Source organism: Toxorhynchites rutilus, chromosome 2 (assembly GCF_029784135.1).
Source record: "Toxorhynchites rutilus septentrionalis strain SRP chromosome 2, ASM2978413v1, whole genome shotgun sequence".
NCBI classification, from domain to species: Eukaryota; Metazoa; Arthropoda; class Insecta; order Diptera; family Culicidae; genus Toxorhynchites; species Toxorhynchites rutilus.
This window is the reverse complement of record NC_073745.1, coordinates 219,220,480-219,237,624: the sequence shown is the minus strand read 5'-3', so window position 1 is coordinate 219,237,624 and position 17,145 is coordinate 219,220,480. Positions and strand designations below refer to the sequence as shown.

General features: G+C 39.1%; 1 protein-coding gene across 2 annotated transcripts in view; it reads right to left on the bottom strand.

Moving 5' to 3' along the window:
- LOC129771502 (protein cycle) overlaps positions 1-15,750 on the bottom strand; it is an 88,112-nt gene extending 72,362 nt beyond the window's left edge. For both annotated transcript variants that reach the window (XM_055775217.1, XM_055775220.1), the window contains exon 1: positions 15,157-15,750. The gene's annotated coding sequence lies outside the window, so the exon portion shown is untranslated. The remainder of the gene's footprint in view (positions 1-15,156) is intronic.
- Between the last annotated feature and the right edge of the window lie 1,395 nt (positions 15,751-17,145).

Genomic DNA, 17,145 nt, shown 5'->3' with positions numbered 1-17,145 from the left:
AAATCTCAACTATGAAAGATAAACATTTCTTGAGACCCCTTTTTTGCCTTAAATTGACTGCAATTCAAAAGTACGCTACCTAAAACTATTTAATTGCATTCATTTGAAAGATGATAAAATTTTGCATAATATTTTGTTGTGGAACTTTTTGAATAGTGGAAGATAACAATAGGAATAACATTGTGGTGTCGAGGAAGGAATTGTAGAAGGGTTGGAGAGCTTTGATTTTGTTGATAGAAACAATCAAGTTTATCATGTATTTTCGAGAAAAAAATTTAAAAAAAATTTTTAAGTATTTTCTCACTTCTAAAAGGTACCCCAATCCATCAATTCAAATGTTTTACAACTGCATTCTATGCGAAATTTTCCGAAAAAATAGAATTGTGGGCCAATTACTATCCTAAGGCTAACTTTTCACGAAATAGAACAAAATCTATAGAAAACTATATTTGTTGAAAAAACCATATGTGTAATATCATGAAAACTTAACCATTATGGAATCGTTTATTTTTTATAGGTTTCAGCTGTGAAGGTATATGTATAGCCCGCAACTATAAAAATTATAGGATCATACAAAATAGCCCGGTCACTCACAGTTTACGTGAGTTATTTTCAGAGTATGGATTTCAGTGAAGAAGTTCAATGATATTAGTAAAAATATACATTATACAACATTTCAAATTACATTCGAATGCCCCTCACAGCAAATCTTCCATTTGAATATGGCGTCGATTGTTCGCCCAGTTAAAAAGCAGACCAGTTAAACCAGGACCAGTTAGCGAACGATTCCTTTACTCAGGTTGTGCGAAAAGTTTTGAAATTCTTGAATGTGGAACCGTTTTTATTTAGTTTAGATTGTATCGGTGATTATATTTGAAACAATATTTATTTTTCGTGTTCACGTAGTCATAGTCTATACCTCTCCCCCCTCTCCGTGGACATTTTCATACCCGCTTGGCATCCAGCACTTCCTGCAAGCACCGAGGCAAGATCTCTGGTCACTGTAGACTGAAGTACCTCCCAGATCTCCGTAATCGTCGTTTTGAGTTCCGCTTCGTTCCCCGGATTTTGATGGATGGATGGCATCATATGTATATACTCAATAGTGTTCAAGTTCGGTGATTTCGGTTGCGTTTTGGGCTGATTTGACATAATAGAGCAGGCATTCCAGCACTACGAAGTCAGTTTGCTTCGGGTCATTAGTCTGTTAATAGTAGTAATCAGTCTTCCATGTTTCACAAAAAAACACTGCGTCCGGGATAAACATGTCCACGCTGCTGTTCGCAGTTTTGTGTTTGAATACGAACATGATTTTTTCGTACCTATGTTTGAAAATGTGACATGTTTGTGTTGGTAGTATGTTTGGACATACGATTTCTAATCCTAATGTTCCACATGATGTTCGAACATGGTGACCAGTTTCTCTTGCATTTTCACCCCAAGCACCGGCAGTGCGTAGAGTATAAGAAGCGAATCGGACACCACACCACCACCATTCAACGCGTGGTGTGTTGGTATGTTGACATGGAAAAAATGCTTTCCTATCATGACAATGGGTGCTTCGTCTAAAATATTGGGCAAATAAAATAAACGTCGATTGATATTAGAGTTTTTCACAATTGATATCATTATTTAGTGCACGGATCAATTTATATATTGAATTCATGTAACATTCGCTATTATTAGCTATTTGAACAAGTACTAAAATAGAGCGTGGCGGAGATGTTTAGTTACCCACAACAAATTTTGATTACAATATTTCTATAATTTTAACCGAATATAAAGTACCAGAATTGTTCAGCAGTGACAAGTTAGGCGTGACGCTAATCACTCGACCACGGGAGCAACAATTTTGGCTGGATCTTTGCATACAACTGGCCAATACTGCTTGTTCTCGACGAACGCAACCCGAGCTATAAAACGAGCGAAGAAGAGGAGAAGAAAGGATGATTCAATCGCATGCACAAATAGCATATGTAGTGTAGTGTAAATGTAGCTTTTAGTTTTTTCCTTCATTTAGTTTGTGATAACATCGAGAAATTAATGGTGTGTTTTAGCAGCTGAAATTTCTCTGCTGGTTCTGCTGTGTGCCGCTGAAGGTTGCATAATTTTTGGGTATTTATTTTTTTGGTCAGCATTTGTACGTCGTCGCCCGCTGTGCAGTCGGTTCCCCAGACTTCAATTGCCAACATGCACGCAAAAAAATCTCATAGAAAGCTTCTTTCTATTCAGAGAATGTTTTCTTTGCACGAAACCAAGGATTATTTAATCAGACTTGCAAAATGTACATGAACTCATAGACTCTTAGTTCGTGCAACTTTTGTAATGCGAACTAAATTTTAAGTTCGTTTCTGTGAAAAAGTATTCTACGAAAAAATGTTTTGGGATGAATAATTTCTTTCCGTCTATGAACGAAATGAAAGCAATGAATACTGCGACATCGGGTGATATGTTTGTACATGATGTTCTTAAATTATAAACATCGTGTTTGTTTTCACATGTTTATGTTTGTGTATCATTGTTCGTGTTTGGGATAGACATTCAACACTAGCGAAAATCATGTCCGGATTCAAACAAAAACATGGAATTTTCACATCGCGTGGACACGTGCAAGTGTTTTTCGGAAGACTGGTAATAATCACGAGGGAGACCGAATTTGAACGGGACGACTGCAGGTTACGTTTCAGGAAGATGAATTAAGCCATCTTGTCCATCGCCGAGTCGATAAACACCATGGTTCCAGTTCCAGAAGCCGCCAATGTACCATGCATCATCTCACTACCGCCGCCGTGTTTAACTGTGATAACCAAATGCTGAATCTGAAGCAACGATCCTGGTTTCCTCCACGCCATGTGTCTTCCATTCGATTCAAAGATATTGGTTTTTCGGCTCATCCGCATAAAAGACTTTGTTCCAGAACTCCTTAGGTCTGTTTACATATGCCTTAGCAAACTGTAGTCGTTTTTTTCATATTCACCTCTGAGATGTAGTACTTTTCATAGCCAACACAGCCTCTCAGATTGTTCCTGATTGCTGCTCTCCGGACAGTGTCTGCGCAGACAGTTCTTCCAATGATGCCGGCTCCTTCGGTAGTCAATTTAGGAATGTTTGTTTTAGGGTTCTTTCGCAATGCTCGAACAATTACTCGTTCATCATCAGAAGATAGGATCCGTTTGCGTTCTCTACCGGGGGATTTTCCATGGTTCCTTCGTATTTCCACTTGTTTATGATTTTCTTTACTGTAGAGTGAGTTCTTCCGACAGCATCTGCTATTTCCTGCAACGTCTTTCCACGACAATTCATACTTATTATCATTGTACGTGTAACAATATCTATTTCTTTCCTATAACTTGCCATTTTGATAAAAAAAAATCAAACATCAATAAAAAACAAAAACCAACACTGCCCAAGCAATGGTTAGGTGTTGGCACCAATCACTGACGAAAAAAGGTACGCTAATTCGCAAAGTAACTTACTTACAAGACTAATTTATCGGAGAAATTTAAGGTGTACACTCAATTTTGCGATGCCTAGAATAGAGATTGTTTTCAATATTTAGGAATAAACAATTAGCAGAAAACTTTTCTCGGAATTTTATTGCACGTACAGCTATTTAAATGTGTGAGTAATAAATATGCATCAAAAGAATCAATTTATTCAAAATATTCTATACCAAATAAATGAAAAGTATCGTCAAGTAGCATTTGTACGCTCAATTTTAGACTGCGATAGACTGTAGCTGTGGAAGTCTCGTTCCTTTTAAAACAAACACCAAAACAAAACCGGTCAGCTCTCCTGTTTGAAGTCCATGTAAAACATCGCTAGAGGAAATTAAGAGTTTTAGTTGAAATATTTTGAGAAATTCAATACTTTTTGTGAACCTAATTCATCTTATTTTGTTCAGTTAATTATGTGAGATGGTAAGTGGTTTAATTGCTTATCAATGTCCAAGAGATTTACTTTGAAATTTCGAGTCCATGCGGTGTGAAATCGACCCTTCAGTCAGGGTTAAACCGACACCTAGTTTGTGATTCACAGACAGGAAAATGTGTCCTTATTGATTGTAGATGCCTTGTGTTTATGTTTGGAAGGCAAAACGATAGATCTGAACTGATATTCAGCTGGAAACAGCCAAAACAAACGTTGCGCAGTGCATGTCTACCAACAGACAAAGCTCATGATATCCCTCAATCAACGCTCATCAGCCACATTTCGGATGGATGGTCACCTAGGCTGGACTCAAAACTCCCTTGTTTACACTGAACCAGGAACAAGAGTATATCCGTTGCCTGCTCGATCTTGAAAACCGTTTTTATGAAATCCTTATTACTGAGAAGCCAGTTTCCTTCGTCTGGCATTTCAATTGGCAAAAAAAACAACGTGAAAGATGTTTCAATAAGAAAAAGGCATTTTCTGACTGAGCACTAGCACTACTTAGCAAAACTTAGTTAGGTTAAAGTTAGGAAAATCGTTGGATGCACATTTCAAATTCTGAGAAGCCAGATCCAACGGCTTTAAAAGTCGTTTTTTTGCTTTATATTCTTTACGTCTGTGCAACGCACGACGTTCAAACTTTTGTAGACTACTTTTTTAAACTAATTCAACATAAAAACAACAAACAAAGCCCATCACCAAAAAAATGTTCAGAATTGTCCAAACAATATAATTCGTTCAAAAAAATCTTCGTCAGGTAATTGAGAATAATAAGAACTAAAAAGATATATAAAAATTTGTTCATATTAAGACATCCGTTCGTATACAGCTTCGTCAGTCAACATCGTCGTCAAAAAAAATTAAAAATAACTTTCGACTGTTGAGAAAATGCTGCTCTAACGTATGAAATATAGTTTCTTGCACACTTTCATCCACTCTTTAGACCTACCCTGCTTTCCGGAGCTTGTTCTTCATAATCGGCCTGAATTTTTCTACCGGGCGAAGTTCTGACGAGTTTGGCGGATTTTTCCTTCTTCGGCGTAAAAACAACATCGTTGGCTTCGTACCACGCCTTCCTTACCTTGAAGACATGAAGTCAGGACTGCTTCATTGTTTGTTGGACGAACCAGACTGAAGAATTGACCTTCTTGGTCACGTCCCGAATCATCGAAAGGTTCGGAGACTGCGCTGGCAAGGCTCAGGGGACATGAGACCGCCAAAAAGACACCCTGAACTGGATTTGTGTTTTCCATTCTTCCGGCACCTGAAAATGAGACAGGCGGGGGATAGAGGAGTTTCAGATCCTTCATGGTTTGCTCAGCAACATCCAAATGATCTTGTTCTGGATGGTCTGAAGTTTGCGATGGAGAACTTTTGCGCGTTCCTCCCAGATTGGCAGATTATATTCGAGGGGTCACCTGCTTGTGTATCGCAAGTTTATTTTTCTCGAGGCTCTTGGGGACTCACTATATAGTGATCATGATCGTGAGAATCCATGAAGTGTTTATCAAGCGCATTCGCCTTTATGGTAGATGTAATTTGTAGAGATGGGATGGAATCCGACGATCTGAGTGAAGTAATGGGTCGCGGTTTGTTTTTCTTCGAGATCTTGACAGTAAATTGCGCAATCTGGGAGGGAGCGAAGATGATCTAAGAAATGTATATTCTCGAGATCCGCCAGCTTGGCATGGATGATTTTCTCAAGATGGTTACAATTGGTCTCCAGGTGGGGGAGACCAGTACGTTTATTCTGACGTGGGATAGTGTTGCGGAGTCGAATTAGATTTTTAGTTAGCCTGTGTTGGTTCAGGGGGGTACTCAAACGTCTTAAAAGGGGTTTCTCACAAGTGGGTTTGATTATGCTGCGACGCTGTGACCATGATGCTACACTGAGGAGGCGCTAGGGCCGGCTTGGTTGCTTATGGAGAAAGTGTGCTCGGACTCGCTACAGTATCGTTTATTGTTGAGGGAAAGAGAAGACAGGGTTGGAACACGCTCTGCTGGTGGGTTTGTGATCGGCGCCGCAGTTTGCGTAGACAGAGACATCATCCTTCATATATACACATGTGTCAGCGTCGCACAGTGGTCCCTCAGAAACTCTAGGTGGCATTAAATTTAAGTGACCAGATGGTCAAAGGTCTAACGCGGGACACAAAAGAACAAAACGTCATGTAGATACGTGAAAATAAACCATAGTTTAGCGAATCTCATTTATTCTTGAAACACATAACATGTGTCCTTGCAATTAATCCTGATCTGTATTATTTCTTTCTAAATATCGTCATTGAGTTGTGATTTTTCGGTGGTTTAGATTTTGTTTACGCCTGAAAATCACTGGCTCAGTTAGAGCATTAAAGCCTGGCAAGCACGATTCAAATTCAACAATTTTCTTCAACGGGGATCAGCCCATTATGCCAAAAGATCACTGGAGAATGGATAATGGATCGGCTGGAGATAAACATTGTCGCGTAGACCGCCAAACTTCCCAACATACCCCAGCTGCGGCCTATAGAAGACTTTTAAGCGAATGGACAAAATGGAGAGATAGCTGACTACCAAAGCCACGGAAAGGTAAAAGAACATGTCAACATACATTTTCTCATCAGCCATGATTGAGGTTCCGGCCAACATTTGCTTCATTTGCGATACTTCATCAAACAACCCTGCCTATTCCTGTCCAGCATACAATAGTTTCTCTGGCTTATTTAACACGTTAAGCCCTCACCGAGCTAGAGGACCAAAGATGAACTTTTCGTTTGACTCACGTTGGTCCCTGCGGATCAATAGAGGACTTTTATAAAAATCATTATAAATCTTTATAAAAATCTTAAAAATAAATCTTTATAAAAATCAATTTTCCGAAACGACCTGTTGACACTCTCTAAACAAAAAGTCCACTGTCGGTGCGATGAAGCAGCTCAACGTGTTAATCGTTGAATGCACTGGAAGCGCTCTTGAACAGTCTGACAAATAAAAGTGTTATTTTGAGGTTCATCCATTTAAGAAAATCAACATGATCAAATTGTAATACTGAAATATATTGATATCGCGGGACATTTCCGTTCATTTTGTCAAATGCGGGACGTTTCGCGGGACGTAATCCTACGCGGGACATTTTGTTGAAATGCAGGACTGTCCCGCGTCACGCGTCTGGTCAGTTTACATCAAATAGAAAAATGAACAACAATGCCTGACCGAATGAATGGTCTAGTTTTGTTCTATAACCTTCAAGGCATCTAGTATCACATATAGCAACAGCAGGGTTGCCACATATACAGAATATTCTGTAGTTTACAGATTTTCCGCCAAATTTCAGATACAGAATCTGTATATACAGAATTACAGATTTTCAGCTAAAATACAGAATATACAGATTTGTTTGAATTAAATTCTAAATATTGAATTTATTACAGTGCATACATAGACGCCTTGATTTATCAAAAAGTTGAACGCAACGCGACGAGATGGCTTTCGTTGGAAATTGCCGATCGAGACACCTCTCAACTTGATGTATCATCATCATTGCTTGGTAGCAATGATACAACGACCAATAAAACCAGCATAAATACAGGTCTTTTTTATTATTCATCATCACACTCATTTAAACGATCCTATGACTAAGCCGATTATGCTGTTCCTAATCTTTGTTCTACCGCTCATCAATAAAGTCAGTTGCACTTTTCTATCAGAAAGTTCTCAATTTTGCGAACTTTATAATGAGAAAAGTATGTTATAGTTGATCATGTTGGGTAACTTATTTTTTGAGAGCTACGTGCAACGATTCGCTGATGTTGACCTTGATGTGAAAGATTTTGAAGACTTTCTGAAGAAGCCTGAAGATGTTTACGTTGGTATCGAGAAGAAAAGCTGAAGAAGTATTGGATTCAGCTAGGAACTGAGCTTCAATTCGATTTGTTATGAATATAGAACTCGTGAAACAGATTTCAAAGTGATTTGATTTCAGCGATTCGGTTATCAAAACTGCGGCCTTGAAAACCCACTACCAAACCTTATTGATTTGATACGCTAATTTCCTCAATTCGATGAAGCAGGTAATAGACAAGGCTTGGATAACGAATTCAGGCTACTCAAGACGAATTATATGGAGCAAAAATTCAGTGACTTCGATATAACTTGGTTCCGGCTGTTGGATGTCAAATGGCGTGATGAGAATTTTTGTATCCATTGCTAAGGTCGTTTGTAAGACTCTTTTTGATAACATTCATCAGCGTGTGTTGAGCGAATATTTTCGCTTTACAATGCCAACAAAGTCCGGGAATCGGTTGGCCCCCACAATTACAGACTCTATTTTGAAAGAGGAAAAACTATGTATTGACTCAAGGAGGAGTTTCAAGGATGAAATTGCAGAAAAAATTGAAGGCAAACTTCAACAAAACCATGTATAAACATCATATAATTCAGAGGATTAGAAAAAACCTTTTTATGATTTATTTGTTTGGATACGACTTCAACAACCCATGAATAAGCAAAAATACAATCAAAATGAAAAAAAAACTTCATTTTCATTTTCCCCCTTAGTTTGTCGATACAGATTTTTATACAGATTTTTTTACTAAGAATATAGATATACAGATTTTTCAAGAAAATTTACAGAATTAAATCTGGCAACCCTGGGCAACAGTGTCCGTGACGATTTTCGTTGCGATAACGACGTGGAAACGTAGTGTTTGATGCAGTGAACCAGTGTAGCGATAAACACGCATGTTTTGCAAATTTTGCACAAGTGCTACAAAATACGTTAAAAAATAATGTGATGGTGTTCTGGATATAGAATTTTATGCTGATTTAGAATTTGTATTCCGTTTTCAGTTTAAAAAATTCCGAAGCTGTGAAATAAGTGTTTGAAGGTAAGTATATTTTCTACATTGAATTTATACAAAAGTAGACCTACAAAAAATCCTCCAAAAACCTCCAAAGTCTTTTATTGTGAAATGTCTTCCTTAGGGTCCCTTCTAGACTTTCCCTTTATGACTTCCGCCCGCAACCGACCACTTTGCGAAAAAATGCCATAAATATTTTGATACCCCACACGTGTCTTTTGATTTCATAAAATGTTTTATCCCTTCCCCTTGCACCCCTTTTTGGGTTTTGGGTAAAAAGAATATTGAAAACGTTTTCAGGAAGTTTGAAAACATATATTTAGACACCCCACACGTGTTTTTTCAGAAAATTTCAAATTTCACCCCCTCCCCCAGCTCTTGTTTTGGAGTTCATAACCAAAATGACTCAAAAATAGATTCAGCACCTTTGAAAAGCCCCGTACACAAAATTTCAAGGCATTTCCATTCATTTTTCTATTTAATGCCGCCTATATTTTCTGAGGGACCACTGTGCGTCGTAGGGTTTGCCGCATATTACGTAACAGGATACCATATGGCAGTTCGTGTGCCATGGCCACACATGAAACATTTGGTGCATTGTATATGTGGACTGATTTGTAACGGTTTCATTCGACCACGATATGGAACAGCACCAGAATGTTCTGGAGGCACTTCAAGCACCAGCTTAATTCGTTTTTCTCGAGTTCGGCCGATAGGTTCTTTATGTCCATATCGTGGAGACAGCGAAGCTCCGCTTTTATGGGTTTCTCGGCATCGATGTCGTGTGAGAAATACTCATAGTTCCGCTGTTTCAGCACCTCCAGAACGAGTGACTGTACTGACTCACGGCAAGGACCATCGACTGCACTTCAGGCGCTTCATGATGAGGAAAGCAATCCGATTATGGAGCCCCTTCGGTAAGCTTTCCACATAGATCGGTTTCCGTTGCTTCTACCACTTACGCCAGAGCTTGATTACAGCTTGAATCATGGAGACTCCGACGTCCAGCGCAAGAGAACTAAGACCTAAAACTTTACTAGATTGATTATAACAAGCAAGCGAAAACACGTATTTACTGCTCGACACGATACCAGAGAATGATGCTACACAGACATTTTTATGGATTTGTAAAAGTTCCTCTAGGAACGTGCTATGAAAGAAGAAGATGATATTCTAACAAGTTATACCAAGAGCATATAATATAATACCGATAACACTGGACTTTAGACCTATTAGACTGGCCCACATTTGTGTTGAAACAGATTTATATATATTAGGCTGTCAAAAAAGTCCTGCGGTATTTTTGTTTAATTTTAATTTGTTCATAAAATTAGTTACAATCATCTGTTTTAAGCCGTTTTGTTCGATGACTTGTTCCCAACGAGATGCCAACTTCATAATACCCCTGTTATAGAAGCTCGCTTCCTTATTGGCAAAAAACTCGGATAGCCAATTTTCACAGGCCTCTTTTGTGGCTAACTTCTGACTACCTAGCTCGTTCGCCATAGACAAAAACAGGTGGTAATCACTTGGTGCAAGGTCCGGACTATACGGCGGATGCAAAAGAACCTCCCATCCGAGCTCCCGGAGCTTCTGGCGCGTCACCAAAGAAGTGTGTGGCCTGGCGTTGTCCTGATGGAAGACAATGCGGCCTCTGTTTATCAAAGATGGCCTCTTCTTCATGAGTGCTACCTTCAAGCGGTCCAGTTGTTGGCAGTACAGGTCCGAATTGAGCGTTTGGCCATAGGGAAGCAGCTCATAATAGATTATTCCTTGACAATCCCACCAAACACACAGCAGAACCTTCCTGGCCGTTAATGAGGGCTTGGCCACCGTCTGAGCCGCTTCAGCGGGCTTCGACCACGACCGTTTGCGCTTCACGTTGTCGTAAGTGACCCACTTTTCATCGCCAGTCACCATCCGCTTCAGAAACGGGTCGATTTTGTTGCGATTCAGCAGCGATTCACATGCGTCGATACGGTCAAAGATGTTTTTTTGCGTCAACGTGTGTGGCACCCATACATCGTGCTTCTTTGTGAATCCAAGCTTCTTCAAATGGTTAATAACGGTTTGATGACTTATCCCCAGCTCTTGGCCGATGCTACGGCTGCTACTATGCCGGTCTTTCTCGGCTAATTCAGCGATTTTGTCGCAATTTTCGACGACAGGCCTTCCGGAGCGTGGCGCATCTTCGACGACCTCTACACCAGAACTAAAACGTTGAAACCATCGTTGTGCGGTGGAAATGGAAACTGTATCGGGTCCATAAACTGCACAAATTTTATTGGCAGCTTGAGATGCATTTTTGCCTTTGTCATAGTAGTACTGTAAAATATGTCGGATTTTCTCTTTATTTTGCTCCATATTTGCGACACTATAACTCACGAACGACTTAACCAAACAAAACACTGTCAAGGACTATATTATAGCGCAAAAATACCTTTCCAACAAGCTATAGTATGACTCGATACAATGAATACAACTAGAACTACGTACTTACATCGACACCTCGCGGAAATACCGCAGGACTTTTTTGACAGCCTAATATATATATATATATATATATATATATATATATATATATATATATATATATATATATATATATATATATATATATATATATATATATATATATATATATATATATATATATATATATATATATATATATATATATATATATATATATATATTAGGGTGGCAGCGAAAATGATCATGTCAAATTTCAAAAACCGACCATGTACATTTTGTTTATTGGCCCAAAATAATGACCTGTGCAAAGTTTCAACTCAATCGGACATGATTTAGGGGTGTCTCAAAGCGCTCGAAGTTTCGATATTTTGATCCTCAAATATCTTCCAAGGGGGGATTAAAGTAAATTTAAAAAATCGAACTTTTTTTTCGATGCCAAATGTCATCTCGAAAAAAATTTGGCCGAAAATAGAGCTTTTGGGATTTAGCCTGAGATGTAATGAAGGTATGAAAAAAAATAATCATCGAATTTAAAAAAAACCTGCCATGTTTATTGGTCCAAAAAAATTACCTGTGCAAAATTTCAGCAAAATAGGACATAATTTAGGGGTGCCTCAAACCTCTCAAAGTTTTAATTTTTTGATCCTCGAAAACTTCCAAGGGGGAGGAGTAAAGAAAATTTAGAAAATCGAATTTTTTTTCCATGCCAAATAACTTAAAAATGCATAAAACGTCGAGATCTGGTGATATGTCGAAAAACATTTTTTTGCCGAAAATTGACTTTTTGGGACTTAGCCTGAGTGGCCAAAAAATCTAAACTTTGAGTGCTTTGAGGCGCCCCTAAATCATGTCCGCTGAAATTTCGCACAGGTCATTTTTTGGGCCAATAAACAAAATGTACGTGGTCGATTCTTTAAATTCGATATTTTTTTTCATGCCTTCATTGCCTCTCAGACCAAGTCCCAAAAGGTCTATTTTCGGCCAAAATTTTTTTCAAGATGACACCATATCTCGACGTTTCATGTTTTTTTTAAGTCATTTGTCATGGAAAAAAATTCGATTTTCCAAATTTCCTTTACCCCTTGGTAAATTTCCGCCCTTGGGAGATTTTCGAGGATAAAAAAATCAAAACTTTGAGCGCTTTGAGACACCCCTAAATTATGTCCGATTGAACTGAAACATTTTTTCGTAAGGGTGACCATTTCCATTTTAGGGTGGTTCGATATGAAAGATGCTATCTTTTTCGTTTTTGAGATATGATTTTTCAAAGTAACCCGGTGGTCCGAAAAATCGTTTTTCACCTTTTATCAAAAAATTACTTTTTTGCGAAAATTGCGAAAAAATAACATTTGAACTACTGAACCGGTTTAGATGATCGACATATTAAATTGAAGCCAGAAACCTAGCCTTTTTCGAAAAAAATATCAGACTTACGGGAAGATTGGATTCTAGTCGCATAGATCTAGTCTAGTCACATAGTAATATCGAACAAAGACTTAAAACATGTTAAATTTGAACGATCATATCTCAAAAACGCAAAAAAACCTCCTCTGGTTTTTGGATATGTTATGTAATGTTATGTCAGCTTTCAAGAAAAAATTCAAAAAAATATAGCATCCTTGGTCCCGAAACCATGTAAACTATAAAAAAAACTAATACAATAAATAATTACGAAATCAAAATCCATTTTTTTTTTCACAGGTCTAATATTTTTCAAAAAAGACTATCTATTTGGCTTCAATTTTATGTGTCGATCATCTGAATCGGTCCAGTAGATCAAAAGTTATGATTTTTTGTGTTGGGAAAAAGAGGAAAAATTGAGTTTTCGAACCATCGGGTAACTTTGAAAAATCATAACTCAAAAACGAAAAAAAACCGCTCTCTGGTACCGACATTTTTCTTCTTCTTGAATGGCTTTAACGTTCCTAGAAGAACCTAGAGGAAGATTTGTATGCCAAATAACACGCCTTGAATGCATTCTGAGTGGCAAGCTCTAGAATACGCGTGACCACAGTGCAGTCGGAGGAAATTTCTTTGACGAAAGATTCTCCCGATCAGAACGGGAATCGAACCCGAACCCCCGGCATGTTAGGTTTGACGCTAACCACTCGGGCACGGGAGGTTCCAACATATGTTATACTATTAAAAACTATTAAAACTATTAAAAAAATATATAGCGCCTTTGGTCCCGAGACTGTGAAAACAAAGAAAAACGAATACAATCAATAATAATGAGAACAGACTTCAAATTTTCTGCAGGTATAGTATTCTTTCAAAAAAGAGGCTTTAATTTGATATGTCGATCATCTGAATCGGTCTAGTAGTTCAAAAGTTATGAATCGTTAAAAAGAGTCATTTTTGGAAAAAAAAGAGGAAAAAGTTGATTTTTCGGACAACCCTAAAATGGACGAACGCCTTCCGCTTAGCCAGATAGGAGCCCGAGTTCAAGGTCACGAACGACATTATCAAACGCTGCGGAAGTTTCAAAATATATTGTGTCTAGCTGGTGCTTGTTTTCGATTTACAATCCCCTTTATTCCGCGCGACGAATGAGGTGAGATGGCTCAAGTCACTGCATTCCCGTAGGCGAATGGCGTGACTATAGTTTGTCACTAGGTAAGATTTGAAGTTGTGTCCTCATATGTTATCGACTCGTGTATCAAAAAGAAGTTGAAAAGTAAAATAGCTTCCACAATGAAGCGAGAAACTTTGCTATCTCACGTCACTCGCCGTGTGGAATAAGGCGGAATGATTAAAAAATTGGTTTATGAGATTCCTTGCAAGCAAACCATTTGTCATGACAATTGTCATGCGTAAATGCGAAAACAGAATAGAAACATACGGTATGAGGCATGATGTCGACGCCAACCTCTCTCAGTTTCTATTCTGTTTTCGCATTTTCGCATGACAATTGTCATGACAAATGGTTTGCTTGCAAGGAACACAATATCATAGCGTCGCGATAGTAATAATCGACATGTCCAGAACCTGCAAATTAAAGCAGTCTTCCACAGATTTCACAATCATTGAAAAAGGCCATCGCAAAAATGGGGACATCCTTACATGACCACGGCGAAGGATCGTCGGTTGATCGTTGGTGAAAGACCGTCGTGACATAGGCTGGAAACGTCAAGTGTCTTCATGTAGGTGACACTTCGAACTGTGATATGTCAACAAACTGAAGATTTAGATCAAAAGCAAGGCAGTTTCAGACGCTGAAAGGGGAGAATTGTGATGAGTTAGTAACATGTTTAAAAAAAACGAACATATTGCCTAGATCATCGGAGAATCACAAGCCGAAGAAATTCAAATGCCATTAGGTTCCAAAACACCCAATTTCGACTAACTGGGTGTACAATCATAATAGAGGAATACGATCATACTGTTCATTTATTGTATACACAATGTCTCATATATATTTAATCATTCGATTTATTTTCTCATTTTATTCTGCCCCTATTTTCTCTCTTATCTTTTCATAATTTATCTTATTTGTGATGTGCATGTTATTGATTCTTTCATGCATGTTATACTTGCTTGGGGTAGAATGTGCGTTTGTCTCTTCTCCATTATTGGAAAACGTCTCTTTTATGGTAAGTATGGCTTTCAAGCTTGATTAGGTTAGCCTAGGGGAGAATTGTAAACATTTCGAGTAAAATATCCAAACGTAGTCTACACCACTACACCACTGAAAAATTATTTGAACAAGAGAATTGAAATTGTGATATGATCAAAATGATTTAAACAAAAGTGCTATCCTAATCGATAATGTGTGGATAATGGGATAGAAGAGAGCCTCAACTGTTCGTTACGCCAAGCTTCATTGGATAACAACAACCTGTGGACACTTTGCTGATCCGGAAACTTGGGAATCACAAAATAAAACACACTTGTGATAAATACATACCTAATTCACTAAATTGCTGGTAAAAAGATGCAATGTCGCTCGTCTATGTAACTGAGATGATTTCGAACATCATTCACTCGAAAAAGCACACTTAACATTGCAAACAACCAATGAGTTAACAACATGCACTACAATCCGAACAAAAATATTATTACATCAGTTCTGATGTAATATGTCTTACCCGCAATGCGCTAAAATTTGCAAGAAAAACCGTCCGTATTTTATATTTTGTTTAACCAGACGCACTCTCCGGGGCATACTAACACATTTTCCCAGCGATTCTTCCGAGCGCGTTCGACTATTTGCAATGTTAACTATCAGCGAAGGTCGCGCTCTTGGTAGTATTTTCACGACCACAACACAGCCCCTTGCTGCTTGCACTAGTAGTAGATCGTTTCTCCCGCCGACTCGTGTCACTTCTAATAATCATCGGCGGCGCGCAGTAGAGTAGACTCTTCCCGCGCCCGGTTCCACCCGGGAAGTTCGCTTCCACACAAGTTCGGTTTACTACCGCCGCAAAATCTGGATTTCCGTCCTCCTAAAGCGGGTCGAGTTCGTTCATCACTGATTCAACCACCGCTCAGCTGGACTGGAGTGGATAGACTGCTTAGTGGCTGCAGTTGCATGCAGTTTTCCCGCGCTCAATCGGTATCATTGAGGGATTAGATTACATACATGCATCCAGAATTGCATTGGCGTTTGCGTTCATGATGCGCTCTAGGGATGTTCGATTTGGAGCAACATCGTTTGTTTCCGAAAGCTCAGAACGCGACTATAAAACAGTATCTGGGATTGTTGCTGGCATCTGTTTCTGTTCTGTTCTCCTGTTAAAATGGTTCAAGGTTTGGTAGAAACTTATCCTTTAATACAATCTGAGCGCATAGTAGAAGAAAACTGCCACTAAACCCATAAATGACTTTCCTGCTCAAATTTTCAGGGATTAAATAACCATATATTAGCTATGTTTTGGCATTATTTATTTATTTAATTCCCTCCCCCGGGAATACTCGTACATTTCTCTTGACACTGCTCAAGAGATCTTGGGCGATGTTTTGCCCATCTTACTTACACAATTTCTCCCAGTTTTTCTTCAAAGCTTCATCGGTTTTGAATGTTTTTCCGCTTTTCTTCAGCATCTTCTTCATATCGCCCGAAACTTTTCGATACAGGCTTGGCGATTATGGCACGAAGCGAGATCCGGCCAGAACAGCGTAGGATCACGGTGAGAGCAGAGGAAGGGCAGCAAGCATTCCTCTCGATAAATCCGCCCGTTTATGGTGCCGGTTGTAACGAACGGCTAGCTGTACTGTCCGAACCCGTAGATCCCCTTCCACAACAGGTACTTCTTCGCGAATTTGTCCGTCTTTCTCTTCCGGAACTTTTCCTGAACCTCCATGCGGAACGTACCGACAAAAAACTCGAGGCCGGGGATTTGTTTGGTGTCCGCCTTAATGTATGTCTCGTCGTCTATGACGAGACAGTCTGACTTGACCAGCCACTCACGGTACAGCTTCCGCGCACGCCATTTGGTCACAGTGTTTTGCTTGTCAGTCCGGTTTGTCGCCTTCCTGACCTTAAAAACACGTAGCCCAGCCTACTTCATTGTCTGCTGGACGAACCGCTTCGACGAATTGACCTTTTCGGCCACGTCTCGGGTGGAAAGGTTCGGGTTCTTCTTAAAGTACTGCCTTATCTTCCGCGCATTCTATGGGTATTTCGTTTTCGGTTTTCGGCCGCTTCCAGCGCGCCGCTCGATGGTCTTCGTCTCCCGGAGCATCTTCACAACACGGGACACGGTGGAATGGTGGATTCCGAGCCTTTTGCCGATCCATCTGTGCGACTGACCAGGATTATCGATCACCGCGCCCAAGATTTGCTGTCGTAGCTCTTCTTATTTCGAATGCATCACGGAAACTACTCGACAGATTGTGATAAAATTTTTCACACATAACACTCAAAACTAATATTGCCCAAAATTTCATTAATTTT